Consider the following 17200-nt stretch of genomic DNA (forward strand, 5'->3'; position numbering starts at 1 on the left):
TTTTCTTGCCAGATCTCTTCCATTTTCCTCAGAATCTCAGTTTTGAACTCTTCCATAGCTTGTGAGGAGTTTTCCTTATTTGAGGAGGGTCCGGATGCTTGTTTGTTCTCCTCCTCTGTTTGCTCGGTTGTCTGGATTTTCTCTGTGTAAAAGCTGTCGAGTGTTAAAGACTTCTTTTTCTTGTTATTATTATTCTTTCTCTTCTGAACTTCCTGATGCTGAGTAGCCATCATTAGCCCAGCAGCTTCTCAGATTTATCCTCGCGCTCAGTGACTGTTCGCGATCTATTGGCTCCTGAGGTCTGAGTTCTGGTTTTTTCCAAGGTCAAGCCCCCTGGTGGGCCCTCTTGCTTGATCCTCTGCCGCAGGTTTCTTTACAAGTCTCAGGGCGCTGCTTCCACAGTCGTATACCCGTCTGCACTGGTTCCCCACTTAGGCTTTAGTTCCTGGCTGTGTCTGCCTCCACCCACACCTCTGCTCAGTCTGCGCTCTGCGCCCAGCGTCCTGCTCCCGTGCGCTCAGATTTCACGTGCGTTTTTTGACTTAATGGGGTCCTAAGTCTTGCTGCTCTCAGGAACAGGTCCCGGAGCTGCTGATGACTCGATGGGTGCCCCAAACTTGCCCTATTTCTTTTTAGCTGGGTTCGGAGCTATAGATGAGTGTGGAGGGGGTGGGGGTGGGGCGGTTGCTCAGCCCGCGATTTAGTGAGAGCCCTTTATAGCCTGGAAATGTCTCGATTCCACGTACCTTCCACGCTGTGCCCTGTTGTGGGGTTCCTCAATTCGTCTGGACTTGTTTTTATGTCCCCTTGAGGAGTTTTGTGTGTTTCGGTCAGGAGAGGTTAAGAGCTGCTTCTTACTCTGCCGCCATCTTAACCCGGAAGCAAACCTGAGTGTTTTTAATTGTATGTTTCTTTTAATAGGTGACCAGAGTTTTCATTCTATTTTAATTTTGTCATCAAGTTCTAATAGAGCTGAGCAATTTATAATATTCTAAAATGTGTTATCTTTTTGTTTGTTTGGTCTTTTTCTAGGGACTTTGATGATTCTTAAATTATGTCTCTTTTAATAGTTTTCACAGCAAGTTGATAGTAAATTTATTTCATTTATTTTATAGTATAGTTTCCACAGCAAGTTGATAGTAAATTTATTTCATTTATTTTTATAGTACAGAAATATATGATATATTTCATTTATTTTTTGAACTTTGCTTATTTTGGTTCCATCCAAATTTTATGTTTGTATTCTCCAAATTATATTGACTCGCCTGCTTATTTACAAGTCAAAATGTCCTTTTTTGGAGATTACTTACTGCCTAGGTCAATCAATGAACCTTTTAGAAACTGAGTGCCCAAACTGCATCTCTCACTCTGTTTCCTTACCCCAGACAGGAGAGGGAGGAAGTGCTTCCACTGGGTTGCAAGGCAGAGGGAAAGGTGATTTAATAAATGTCATCAGGCATGGTGGAGAGAGGGAGGGGAGCAGCCCGTATGGCATGCATGCCATAGGTTTGCCAACATCGGGCTAGGTGAAGTCTATCAAGCAAATGTCCTTAAGACCTAAACACTGTAGTAATTTGGCAGGAAGCCACACATTTTCTGGCTCTTTCCTTTACCAAACAAATTCTTTCTGAAACCATTTCAGGTTTGTAGGCTTGTTCTCATTGTTAGCAGAATATACCTGCTTGTTTAAGATTTTCTACCTTCTGTTCAAAGTTTTATTCTTAATCAAATTTTTGACTGAAGGTCTCAAATTTCTTTATTTTTTTAAACTCTTGCTTCATTTCTTCTAGTCATTCTTGAAGTCTCTGTGAACAAACCATTCTTTTCTCTGAGGTTCTGTTTGAACTTATTGCGAATTAACTTCCCTTCTGGTTTTATCTGTTGGGAGTCTTTTAATCCATAATATTTCTTTACTGCATTTGAAATGTTCTTTTAGTTGCTCAGATAAATTTCTACATAGGTGCTTATTCTACAGCCAGACTCTCCATATTCCTATACTCTTAGATGGAGTAGATAGGTACTGTTAATTTCTTCTGTAGAAGGTACTGATGGGACAGATCTGGAATTATTGGGACCAGAATATACCTTCTGCCACAATTCCTGGCTTCTGCCTTTATGTTGTATTGATTCAAAACAGATAATTAAATCTGACCCTCCTTTTTGTAATTCTTCAACATAAACTGATTCTGGCCTTTACTATAGCCCAGAAAAGGAAAAAAAAAACAAAATGGTTTCAGGACTCCTGAAAGCAATGTAATACAGTACAATAGTTACCTGTGGTATTTTATGGCCCTGTCACCTGCTAAGACTAAGGCTTTAAGTCTCTTGGTGACCTCTAGGGTAGCATAAACTTTCCTGCTTTTCCTGGGAAGTGAATTATTTGGCTTATTCTGTGTTCAACTATAGTTCAAATGGATCAGCATCAAGAACTCACTATATTTATGATATATTAATGAATCTTGACCTAATCTCACCTCAATGTAGTTTTCATTTTGAGGAGACAGAGGCATATGGCCATCTTCTTGTGTGGTCCTAGACTGGGTGGAGGAACTTCTTGCTAGTATTTCTTTTTAACCAGTCAATATTTCTCTGTCTTTCATTGTCATTGTTTCATCTGATTCCCTTTTAGGACCTATTGTTGGGAAATCTGGATTCCTCTAAGACCTTTTAGGTTTCCATCTTTAAAAGAAATTTGACATAGTGCTTTCCCTAGATCCAACACTTATTGACTGTGTGATTTTGGATGTCACTTAATTTTTCACTGCATATCACTACTAGTATACCTTCATCATCATTGATATCTTCCCAAAACCACCCAAACCAATCCACCTTCGTTTTGTTACACTGTGGAGATGATTACATGACTATTTCACATTCATTTTTTCATGGATCTGTTGTGTGCAGATGCAAAGCATGGAATCCCTGCAAAGGTACAGGGATCGCCTCACCCAGAGTTCCAGGGGACCCCCGGGAGAACTTTTGGTGAGGGGCAGTTGAGAAGGGTTGAAGACAGTTAATTTGTGGGATTGGATGTAAGCAGACACTTTGCTTGATTCTCCTGACTTGGGGTTTCTCCTGAGAAACCATTGTAGTATAAGCTAGTGATTTCTACTCATAGGGTTAGCCTATTTGTCATTACTATTCTTCTTTAATATTATTATATAATTACTTAGCGATTAGAGAGTAAAATATTTATCAATAGCAAGAGAGCCAGTTTTAGTTAAATGCTTCCTCTCCTCCAGTGAGGAGGGGGAAGGGGGCATCAATTTAACAGTTCAGGGTCACCTTTCCTTTATCCTAAACCCTTCATTGATTTCTATAATTTCCCTTGTTAATTCCTAATATAACTTTTTACCTTCAAAGCTGTGCCTGATACTTATTTGGAAGATACTTACAATTCAGTCTGTATATTTAGTTTGAATCCTGTTGGCTGCCAGTTTAAGATCCCCTCTGTCCTCAACAGTTAGATAGCTAGCTGTTATATCTCCTCTAACTGACCTGAGAGGAATATAAATTTAAGAAAGAAACATTATTGGGGTTTCAGCCATAACAGAAACTCACCAGAAGAATCTTATTCCTGTCTTCATTACCAACTGAAGCAGAAGCAGTTAGAGGGGGAGGGGTTTGAGAATCAGGAGTGTTTTACCCCCTCCTTTCCTCACTGTAGCCTGTCAATCTCTGGCTCTTGACTTAAAGCTATATATTGGCCCTGAAAACATTTATCTGCTTCTCCAAACTATCTGTTATTATCACCATAACACTATTTCACATTCATTTTTTCATGGATCCTCACAAGCAACTTGTTTCTTTGAAAATATAATGACCTACCTAGAGAACCTAGCTTCTCAATTTTATAGATGAGGAAACTGAACCTTAAAAAGACAAAGTGACTACACAACTAAAATCATACAACTAGTAAGTGGTGAAAGACACTGACTAGAAGCCATGTTTTTTTAAGGGCAATATATTTTTTACCTCTCCAGTCTGTAAAATATCTACCATTCATAATGTAAATTTTCTTTCCCCTTCATAAAATGCATTCTCATTCCACACTCAAAAGGAAGATATTTACACCAGTAAAGGTGCTTAAATGTCTTGACATGATGGGAGGATCTATGATTAAAATAGTGAGCATTCTACTCTGGATTTGCAATATGTGTATCTTCCAAGTATAGCATATAGATTCATTAAGCACTGAAAGAACATTTTAAAGCTCAAAGTTTTGGTGATTATTGCTTTATGGAAGTAGTAAAAATGCTATCTGCATTTATAAGAAATAATTCAAATAAGAAACATGGTCCATTTCATAAAACCTTCATTTAGAAACGTTTAGTGTGTGCGTATTTAAAGTGCCTTGGTGAGTAATTTTAAATCTAGAAAAAAGAACCAAATATAAAATTGATGACTTCAGGATGATTTTTCTTTCCTTGGTAATTTAGTGACACTAGGAAAGATAATAATGTCCACTTGTCAAAGTAAAAAGGAAGGAGAACTGCAGAGGAAGATAGGAGAACATATTTGACTGGCTCAGCTTTTGTAAGGTACTATGGAAAAATAGTATTTGATTACTGAAAATCCAAAACTGGAATATATCTTAGAAATTTTATGGACTATCCCACCTTCCCTCTACTATATCTGTGGAAAGTGGTCATCCTGAGCCTAACTCTTGAATGTTTTGCAATGGGAAACTCACTAATTTCCAAGGCAGTTCAGTCTGTAATTAGACAGCCATGACCATGAGTAGGATATTTCTTATTATTACTCTTTTAAGAAAGTGGAATTTGGGCTAAAGAATTTTAATTGTTGAACTGGAAGGTAAGGTTTGAGTTCCAGGTTTTAATCTGTGTCATTTGGGGCAAGAGTTTGTTTTTTCATTTGTTAAATGTGGAAAATAATACTCCTGTCTTGTCAAAGAAAGCACTTTGTAATTCAAAAACTGTTATAAAATTGTAATTACTATCTAGATGATCTATAAATATTCATTTTGAGAAGACGTGTGATAGTCAAATTTGTGTGTACAATGTATTAATATTAAGGTATTTTTATATAAGGAAAAGAGTACTAAGTTTGGAGTTAGGGGTCCTGAGCTTAAATACTAGTTTTGGAAGACCATATATGGGACATTATAATGAGTAAAAGTTAGCATAAAGACTGAGTTAAGTAGAAGGAAAAGATATATTGTATAGTTTTTTTAAAGGAAGGAATAAAAATAAGAAAACAAATGAAAAGAGAAGAAATTAACTAAAGCACCTGAGAATTTACTTTTTAATAATAATTACTCTTATTTTTATAATATCTTGTTTTACCAAGTACCTTTATCATTCCTCACTAAAGTTGTGTCTTGCTCCCATTTTGTTTTAACAAGTAATGATTATACTCTGTCCTTCTCTATAAAAGCCAGGCTTGCTATATCTGGTCCTCAGAGTTCTAGAATACCCTGAGGGATCAGGTCTCTTGGTGGTTTTATTTTTTTGTCACCAGTTTAAGTTCCCATTGGTTATGTCTCCCACCAACAATAATATTTAGACACCATTGATCAGCACCCTAATTCAGTTTAATTATTTATTGTCAGACTTTTTAAAGAAATCTTTACTTCAAAGATATAGCAATATCTTTGACACACACACACATATATATATATGACTATTTTGATATATATAATACATATCAATTGAACAAATCCTCCTCACCCAACAAATACCATGATGATATCCCATTTGTTATAGAAAGCAAGTACAAAACGTAGTTCAGTTTCTTTATCATAATCACAATAAGTTCATATCTGGATGTGGCATAACTGTATGATTTCACCTAATGGCCTGGATCTATAAGGTCATTCCTGAAGGTTATTCCTTTTTCCTCTGGGCATCAACTCTATTCTTGACTCCCTGTAAAACCTGACCTAGAATACTAGGATGCTGAGATGCCTTGTGGACTTCTTGAAGCTTACAAGATTGAAGATTCCCTGGACTCTCCCATTATGACATGATATATTGGTATGGCTGCTATCCAATAGCAAACAGAGCAGCTGAAAAGACTAAGGCAAAGGAATCCTGGGGAAATCTCATGAAGGCCTTTTGGATGTCTCTGCAGCCAATGAAAAAGTCTCACACTTACCACATGTTTCACAGATTAGAACCAGTTACAGAATGTCTACAGATGTTCCACAGTCTCTTAAGGCACTTCCTTTACACATAATTATTACTATCCTGGAAGCAAACTTCCCAACTTCTCTACATAGGAAAGTTGTATCAGCTGGGTAAGTCAATGGATCTGCACATGTCTCAGCTCCTAGTTACAAATGTATTATTTTTATTACATTACAGTCTTTTCCTCTTCTCCTTTACCCTTCAGTTGTGTCTCCATTCTTGCAGAAAAGAAAAAATATATATGGATGTGCTTGTTATATTAAATCCATTTACCTTAAACTATTCTTATAAGAAGAAGATTTGTTCATCATCATATTTCTATGATCATGATTCTTTTTTCAAATTATAGACATGGAAACATAGGAAGAGAAATTAAGTGACATAGCCAATGGTACATAGTTAGAAAAATGCAGAGTTTGTACTCAAATCCAGGTATCCTTGCATACCAAGGCTTTTATCCCTAAGAAGAGAAGAAGAATTTAGTGATTATCAGTATCAAAATACTAAAATGGTCCAGATTGTAGAATATTTATCCTTGCATATCTAGAAAACATTTTAATTATATATTTCTGGATAATTTAGACATAGACATAGATAATGAAATAAGAAGTGAGATGAAGGAAGTCAACTGGCTGTGTGACTGAACAACAAATGTAATCATGGATAGTTTAGGCAATAGGAAGCAAAATAAATTAGGGGGGTATTTAGAATAAGGTAGAATAAGGAGGAGATAGAATATAAATTTTTAAAGAGGAAGAATGAAATCATTTTAGTGGCTGCAGTTACATAACAAGTTCTATTTTACCTGTTTTATTTGTTGGTCATCCTTAGTTGCAATGGCATTAATTGGTATATGTTTCATTATCAGCTACATAGACTTGAGTCCACAAGGCCTCAAATTTCTCTTCTACCTACTAGTAAATAATCTCAGACAAGTCACTTTCCTCCTCTAAGACTTAAATTTCCCATTTGTATAATAGAGATAAAAAGTTGGTACTAACTACTTTACAGGGTTATCATTGGAAAATCTCTGTGAAGGTTATGATATCATAAGATGTAAAACTGGGAATGACTTTAGAGAACATCTGATCTAAACCTCACTTCACTGGTAATTAGTTGAGTCTCTAAAAGACAAAGTGTTTTGCTCAAGATCAAGCTACTTAGTAAGTAAATTGATATTTGAAGAACATTTGAGGACTGTGACTCCAAATTCAAGGATCTTTACACCAGAGGTATCAAATAGATCACCAGCCACATGTGGCTCCCAACACATGAGCCCAACCAGATTAAAATGTAATTGGGAAATCTTCAACAAAACAAATAAAAATATCTTAAGACATAGATATTACTATATTTTAAAATTAAGTCAATAAGCAATCCAAAATGAGCCTTCTGCACAATTTAGTGACTCCCAATTCTGTTTGAGTTTGACACCATTGCTTTATGCCTTATTAAAAGAGCTATATGTTATAGCTAGGTTCCAATTAAGAAAATTAGCCATCCTATCAAATAGTCACAAGGATTCAAAATTATGTAAAATATGATCATTGATTCCAGTCCAGGGGAAATATGAAGGGTAAATTCAAATAATGGGACCACTTCAGGGGATTTATTTTTCTCATTAAGCAGCTATTCCTATGTCTTCATTCCCTCTGTCTACCTCATAATAGTCATGTGGATAAAAAATACCTAGGAAAAGTGTTTTACAAACTCTAAAGATATTGACAAATGTGAATCATTATGATCATAAGAAAGACTGAATCCAGGATGCATATAGGCTATGGGAAACAAATGCCACAGGTCCCTGACAAAAGAAAACTAGTATCTCACTATATTTTTATGTTTCTTCCTGGCCAGAAATGAATGAATATGACACATTCTGTAATGACCACTAACAATAAGCTCTTGGATTTAAGAGATACAGCTTTTCTCCAACGACACATGTCCAGAACATCTGTAGCTCCACTGATGGGCACATGTAGATGGAAAGAGCAATCAATCCACCATCTGGGATTGGCAGAAGATTCCCAACCACTTTGCTGCTGTCTCACATTCTTCCTGAAGTGTGAAGAGACATGGGGACCCATGGAGATTTGGTGAGAATTTAAGGAGAGCATATTGAAGAGTACATAGATGGTTGTGGATTTCAAAGAAGAAAAAAAATCAAGCAATAAAAAAGGGAGACTGATGGATTTAGGAGCAATCAGATGAACATTTGCAAAGGTCCACAAAAACACTAAAACCCAGAATGTTAGTCTTTGAAATCATTGAGTCGCATCCGTTCGTTTTATGGATGCATAAAATAAGTCCCAGAGAGGAAGAAGTCTTTTTGTTCAAGGACACATAGCAAGAGATCATCCATTAAGAATCAGAAGAAGAAGTAAGGAATGGTGGTAGATGGTAATTCTCTGCTGAGAGTTTCTAAGATAGTTATTTGTCCACCTTAAAATAACAATCAGGAAGCCCATTATCTTCCCAAGATATTAGGATTAAAGGGAAAATCTTCCAAAGCTGATCAAGCCTAATAAATACTAATCATCTCTGGTGATCGACTTGAAGACAAGTGATGATAACAAAATGAATACAGAAAACTTTATGAAAGAATATGAAATTTTGGACAGGAAAATGAACAGAATGAAATGCAGGAAAAGGGATAAGAAGATTTGGATATATACATGTAATATATATATTATATAATNTTCCTCTGGGCATCAACTCTATTCTTGACTCCCTGTAAAACCTGACCTAGAATACTAGGATGCTGAGATGCCTTGTGGACTTCTTGAAGCTTACAAGATTGAAGATTCCCTGGACTCTCCCATTATGACATGATATATTGGTATGGCTGCTATCCAATAGCAAACAGAGCAGCTGAAAAGACTAAGGCAAAGGAATCCTGGGGAAATCTCATGAAGGCCTTTTGGATGTCTCTGCAGCCAATGAAAAAGTCTCACACTTACCACATGTTTCACAGATTAGAACCAGTTACAGAATGTCTACAGATGTTCCACAGTCTCTTAAGGCACTTCCTTTACACATAATTATTACTATCCTGGAAGCAAACTTCCCAACTTCTCTACATAGGAAAGTTGTATCAGCTGGGTAAGTCAATGGATCTGCACATGTCTCAGCTCCTAGTTACAAATGTATTATTTTTATTACATTACAGTCTTTTCCTCTTCTCCTTTACCCTTCAGTTGTGTCTCCATTCTTGCAGAAAAGAAAAAATATATATGGATGTGCTTGTTATATTAAATCCATTTACCTTAAACTATTCTTATAAGAAGAAGATTTGTTCATCATCATATTTCTATGATCATGATTCTTTTTTCAAATTATAGACATGGAAACATAGGAAGAGAAATTAAGTGACATAGCCAATGGTACATAGTTAGAAAAATGCAGAGTTTGTACTCAAATCCAGGTATCCTTGCATACCAAGGCTTTTATCCCTAAGAAGAGAAGAAGAATTTAGTGATTATCAGTATCAAAATACTAAAATGGTCCAGATTGTAGAATATTTATCCTTGCATATCTAGAAAACATTTTAATTATATATTTCTGGATAATTTAGACATAGACATAGATAATGAAATAAGAAGTGAGATGAAGGAAGTCAACTGGCTGTGTGACTGAACAACAAATGTAATCATGGATAGTTTAGGCAATAGGAAGCAAAATAAATTAGGGGGGTATTTAGAATAAGGTAGAATAAGGAGGAGATAGAATATAAATTTTTAAAGAGGAAGAATGAAATCATTTTAGTGGCTGCAGTTACATAACAAGTTCTATTTTACCTGTTTTATTTGTTGGTCATCCTTAGTTGCAATGGCATTAATTGGTATATGTTTCATTATCAGCTACATAGACTTGAGTCCACAAGGCCTCAAATTTCTCTTCTACCTACTAGTAAATAATCTCAGACAAGTCACTTTCCTCCTCTAAGACTTAAATTTCCCATTTGTATAATAGAGATAAAAAGTTGGTACTAACTACTTTACAGGGTTATCATTGGAAAATCTCTGTGAAGGTTATGATATCATAAGATGTAAAACTGGGAATGACTTTAGAGAACATCTGATCTAAACCTCACTTCACTGGTAATTAGTTGAGTCTCTAAAAGACAAAGTGTTTTGCTCAAGATCAAGCTACTTAGTAAGTAAATTGATATTTGAAGAACATTTGAGGACTGTGACTCCAAATTCAAGGATCTTTACACCAGAGGTATCAAATAGATCACCAGCCACATGTGGCTCCCAACACATGAGCCCAACCAGATTAAAATGTAATTGGGAAATCTTCAACAAAACAAATAAAAATATCTTAAGACATAGATATTACTATATTTTAAAATTAAGTCAATAAGCAATCCAAAATGAGCCTTCTGCACAATTTAGTGACTCCCAATTCTGTTTGAGTTTGACACCATTGCTTTATGCCTTATTAAAAGAGCTATATGTTATAGCTAGGTTCCAATTAAGAAAATTAGCCATCCTATCAAATAGTCACAAGGATTCAAAATTATGTAAAATATGATCATTGATTCCAGTCCAGGGGAAATATGAAGGGTAAATTCAAATAATGGGACCACTTCAGGGGATTTATTTTTCTCATTAAGCAGCTATTCCTATGTCTTCATTCCCTCTGTCTACCTCATAATAGTCATGTGGATAAAAAATACCTAGGAAAAGTGTTTTACAAACTCTAAAGATATTGACAAATGTGAATCATTATGATCATAAGAAAGACTGAATCCAGGATGCATATAGGCTATGGGAAACAAATGCCACAGGTCCCTGACAAAAGAAAACTAGTATCTCACTATATTTTTATGTTTCTTCCTGGCCAGAAATGAATGAATATGACACATTCTGTAATGACCACTAACAATAAGCTCTTGGATTTAAGAGATACAGCTTTTCTCCAACGACACATGTCCAGAACATCTGTAGCTCCACTGATGGGCACATGTAGATGGAAAGAGCAATCAATCCACCATCTGGGATTGGCAGAAGATTCCCAACCACTTTGCTGCTGTCTCACATTCTTCCTGAAGTGTGAAGAGACATGGGGACCCATGGAGATTTGGTGAGAATTTAAGGAGAGCATATTGAAGAGTACATAGATGGTTGTGGATTTCAAAGAAGAAAAAAAATCAAGCAATAAAAAAGGGAGACTGATGGATTTAGGAGCAATCAGATGAACATTTGCAAAGGTCCACAAAAACACTAAAACCCAGAATGTTAGTCTTTGAAATCATTGAGTCGCATCCGTTCGTTTTATGGATGCATAAAATAAGTCCCAGAGAGGAAGAAGTCTTTTTGTTCAAGGACACATAGCAAGAGATCATCCATTAAGAATCAGAAGAAGAAGTAAGGAATGGTGGTAGATGGTAATTCTCTGCTGAGAGTTTCTAAGATAGTTATTTGTCCACCTTAAAATAACAATCAGGAAGCCCATTATCTTCCCAAGATATTAGGATTAAAGGGAAAATCTTCCAAAGCTGATCAAGCCTAATAAATACTAATCATCTCTGGTGATCGACTTGAAGACAAGTGATGATAACAAAATGAATACAGAAAACTTTATGAAAGAATATGAAATTTTGGACAGGAAAATGAACAGAATGAAATGCAGGAAAAGGGATAAGAAGATTTGGATATATACATGTAATATATATATTATATAATAATAATTTATATATATAAATTATTCCTATAGAAATATATCATGAAAACAGCCCTGATACTCTAGAAGCAGAGGGAAATATAGAAATTAAAGAATCTACCAGTCATCTCCTGAAAGAGACCCAAAAGGATAGCTTCCAGGTATATTTTAGCCAAATTCCAAAACTTCCCAGTCAAGGAGAAAATATTGTCAACAGCCAAAAAAGAAACAATTCAAACATTACAGAGCCAAATTCAGGATAATATAAGATTTTGCAGTTTCTACATTAAAGGATCACAGACTCTGGAATATGACATTCCAGAGGGCAAAGGATCTAGAATTTCAACCAAGAAGCACTTATCCAGTAAAACTGAACATATCCTTTGAGGCATAGGAGGGATGGGTATTCAGTTAAATAGAGGACTTTCAAACATTTCTGATGAGAAAAGCAGAACTTAATTGAAAATTTTACTCTCAAATACAAGATTCAAGAGAAGAAAAAAGGTAAACAGGAAAGAGAAATGAAAAGATATTCAGAAGTTTTACTGTTTATATACCTACATAGGAATATGATTCTTTTAACTCCTAAGAACTTTGTCATTATTATGGCAGTTAGATGGAGTATATATAGATAGAGGGCAAGGGTATAAGTTAAAAATGATGAAATAATATAAAAAATGAAATTAAGGCATAAAAAGAGGAATGCATTGGGAGGAGGAGGGAGGGGAAAATAGAATGAGGTAAATTTTCACACATAACAGGGATATGAAAGAGCTTTTACTGTGGAGGGGAAGATGGAGGTAGAGAAGGAATCATATGAACCTCACTCTCATCAGAATTGGATCAATGAGGGGAAAAACACACAATCAATTAGATATAGTAATCTATCATACCTTCCAGAAAGTCAGAGGGAAAGGGAATTAAGAAGGGGACTGACTGATGGAAAAGGGAGAAAATTGGGGGAAGTGGTAGTCAGAAACTATACAATGGGAAATAGGATGGAGAGTAATGCACAGTAATCATAATGTTGAAAAAATTTATATTTCTCTCTAATAAATGCCTCATTTCTCAAATACATAGAAAAACAAATCCACTATAACAGAATACAAGTCATTCCCCAATTGAAAAAATAGTAAAAAGAAATGAACAGATGTTTCTCAAAATAAATAAAGATCTCTATAATCACACAAAATGCTCTAAATCACATTTTTTTCTCTTACAATAAATCTGTAAGGATTTTCTCTTAAGATCTAAAATAGATTGCCTATTTGTCAAGAATTAGTAAGAAAACTGAAAAGTGGTCTGCAGAAAAATTAGATTTAGAGCAACATATTGTACCATATACCACAAGTTCAAAATGTATATGTGACCTAAACAACAAGAAAAATCATAATAATTAACATTTGTATAGTACTTTAGACTTTGTAAAATACCTTATAATAATATAGGTATCCCTTCCACACTGTGGTTTCCCCCATTACAATTGCTTTTTCGGGGAGGATAGATACAGTATTTATTTTTATTTTATTTTTTATTGTAAGTTTAATTAATTAATTAATTAAGAAAATTTTTCAATGGTTATATGATTCATGTTTATTCCTTCTCCTCCTCCCACCCCACTCCCATAGCCAATGAGAAACTCCACTGGGTTTTACATGTGTCATTGATCAAGATCTATTTCCATATTATTAATATTTGTACTAGGAAAATCATTTAGAGTATATTCTAAATCACTATTAATGCAACATATATATATGTCAATTAAAACAATTCTGAGATACCACCCCACACCTATCAAATTGGCTATTATGACAGAAAAGGAAAATGACAAAACTTGCAGGGGATATGGGAAGAAAATTGAGATATTAATGCACCTATTGGAAGAGTTGTGAAATGATTCAGTCATACTGGAGAACAATTTGGATCTGATCAAAAGGCTATAAAACAGTAAATGCCCTTTCACCCAGTAAAACCAATACTAGGTTTGTATCTCAAAGAGATGAAAAAAAGAAAGGATTTATATGTTCAAAAATATTTAAAGCAGCTCTTTTTTGAAGAGGCAAAGAACTGGAAGGTGAGGGGATATTTATCAATTGAAAAATGGCTGAGTAGGTTATAATGTATGATTGTAATGGGATACTATTGTGCTGTAAGAAATGGCAAGCAGGAGGATCTTAGAAAAAACCTGGAAAGACTTATGTGAACTGAAGCAGAATGAAGTAAATAGAACCAAGATGACATTGAACATAGTGACAGGAATATTGTTCAATGAACAACTTTGAATAACTTAGTTATTGTTAACAATAGAATGATCCAAAATGATCCCAAAGAATTCATGATAAAAAAAAATGCCATCTGTTTCCCAAGAAAGAACTGGGGTCTGAATCCAAACAGAAGCAATTTTTTTACTTTCTTTCTTAATTTTTGTTTGATTTGAGTTTCCTTCCACAAAAGGATTAATACAGAAAAATATTTAACATGATTGCCCAAGTAAAAGATGTATGATATGTATGATTGCCTACCATCTCAACATGGCAGAGGGGGTAAGAAGCTAGGGAGAGAATTCAAGCTAATATTTTTTAAATGTTGGGAACTTTTACATGCAATTGGGGAAAAATAAGATAAAATTTAAAAGAAAAAATTAATTAATTCTTAGTGTTCATTGCTGCTGATTCTTCCTATCTTCCACTGCATCATATTTTTCCATTCTTTATGTGACTGACCCCGTGAAAAATTCCCTTCTGTATCCTCAGATCATTTCTCTGCTTTTTTTGTTTTTTTAATTAGTATTTATTTTATTTTTTCATAATTTTATATAAAAATGTAACATTATTTTTTAAATTTTGAGTTCCAAATTTTCTCCCACTCTCTCCCTTCACTGAGAATGCAAGGAATTTGTATTATAGATATGCAGTCATGCATAACATTTCCATATTAGTCATGTACAAAAGAAAATATGGACAAAAAAAGAACAATAAAGTTCTAAAAGTATGCTTCAATCTTCCCCAATTATTTCCCCCACCCCCCAAGGTGGATAGTATTTTTTCATCATAAGTCCTTTGGAATTGTCTTGGATTATTGTACTTCTAAGAATAGCCATTATTCACAGTTGATCATCATTACAATATTATTGTTCTGTTGTACAATGTTTTCCTAGTCCTGTTCATTTCACTTTACATCAGTTCATATAATTCTTTCTAGGTTTTTCTTAAACTATCCTGCTCATCATTATCTGTAGTGCAATACTATTCCCTCACAATCATATGCAAAAAGTTATTCAACCATTCATTAGCATCCCTTAAATTTCCACTTCTTTGCCACTACAAAAAGAGCAGTTATGAATATTTTTGTACATATAGGTCCTTTTCCTTTCCCTTTAATCTCTTTAGTGTGAATAAATAGCATTGGTATTACTGAGTCAAAGGCATTGTTTCATATTATCTCCAGAATTATTGGATCTCTGTTAGTGTCCCTATATTTCTACATCCACTCCAACATTTTTCTTTTTCCTTTTCAATCATATTAGTCAATTTGATAGGTGTGAAGAGATACCTAAAAGATGCTTTAATTTACATTTCTTTAATCAATAGTAATTTAGAAAGTGTTTTTCCTATGTGATTATAGATAGCTTTCATTTCTTCTGAAAACTGTTTATTCGTATCCTTTCACTACTCTGCATTGCTTTTGTTTTTGTTTTGTTTTGTTTTGTTTTTAGCATTAAACCTCTCTTCCATTATCTGAAGGAACATTTTGTCTCTTTTGAAATAAACCTGGAGAATGGAGAAGAATTGTTCAAGGTACCTCCCATCAACACCTTCAATACAAACAAGCCTACATTTTGTTTCTACATTTCTTCAACTTATATGTGCATAAGGATTTTATCTCTCAGTCTTCCATGTCTCAAATATGTTCCCTTCTCTGCTTCACCTACTAACCTCCCTGATTTTCTCTAAGTCTCAGATAAAATCCCATTTTTTCTATAAGCCTTTCTCAATTCTTCTTAATTCTAGTGCCTTACCTAAATTAATTACTTCCTCTTTATCCTGTTTATAGATTACTTTGTATATATTCCTTTTGCATTTTGTTTCCCCCAATTATATTGAAAACTCTTTGAGAGCCAGAATCTCCTTTTGCCTCTTTTTAAACTTTAAGTAATTAGTACAATTCTTGACATGTAGTAGGTATTTAATAAGTTTTGCTTGATTCATTGTTGAGACATCAGATTTGCAGATGATAAAATGATAGGGCCTAGCTTGGAAAGCCCTACATGGTAGGGACTGAATGTGGGCCTTCTAATAGCCGTAGCCTGATCAGAAAGGGACCATGGACCTTTCCTGGCCCTGTAAAGCTGGCAGGAAGAGGTACCAACTGGCAGTTCTGTTACTCATTACCCACTATTGGGTCACAAATCAGATGTGGACTGAGAAGAGGGCCTGTGCCCAAGAATGACAATCCATGGCAGATTCTAATATATAAGTGGTCAAAGTTATGAGGGGGTGGAATTCTTAAAAGAATTATAAACTATTAACAACTAAGAGCAATGAAAATTAAAAGAGCCCTGAGGTTTTGCTTAATATCCTGAATATTGACAAAGATGATTTTTTTTAAATGGCAATAGTTAGTGCTGGAAGGGTTGTGGGAAGACAGGTACACCAGTGCATTGGTGCTAGCCTGATAATCAATACAACCATTTTGAACAATTTGTAATTATACTCAAAAATGTGACTAATATGTTCATATTCTTTGGCCCAGATATTCTACTATAAGATATATATGCTGAAGAAGTCATTGATAAGGACAAAGTCTCTTTATTCACCAAAATATTTATATCAGTCTTTTCTGATAGCAAGGAACTACAAACACTCTAGATACCCTTCATTATGATGCATGAGTATAATGAAATATTACTGTGCTATCAGAAATGATAAATATGATATGATGAATTCAGAGAACCCTACAATGACTTTATATGACTAAAACAGAGATAAGTAAGGATAGTGGAGTAAACAATATATACAATGACCAAAATACAAATAAAAAATTATAACCACAAAAACCAAAAGTGAATGTTGAAAATTACAAAGATTAAGTGTGACCCCAAACAGAGATATAAAAGATGCTTTTTTTCTCTCTCCTTTACAAAAAATGAGATGTCCACAGGTGTGAAACATTATATATTTTAATGTGTTCAATGTTTTGTTTTGTTTTATTTTTACTGAATTTTCCCTCTTTTTTTCTTTTAGAAATGTTCTCTGTTTTATGACTTTCTGTGAGAGGCAATAGAAGAAATACTGTCCAGAATTTTAGAAATGTAAAAAAAAGATATCTAAAAAAATATTTTAAAAGGAAATAAGCAAAATAGTAAATCATCTGTGTCTCATTTC

The sequence above is a fragment of the Gracilinanus agilis genome, chromosome 2 (assembly GCF_016433145.1).
Source record: "Gracilinanus agilis isolate LMUSP501 chromosome 2, AgileGrace, whole genome shotgun sequence".
NCBI classification, from domain to species: domain Eukaryota; kingdom Metazoa; phylum Chordata; class Mammalia; order Didelphimorphia; family Didelphidae; genus Gracilinanus; species Gracilinanus agilis.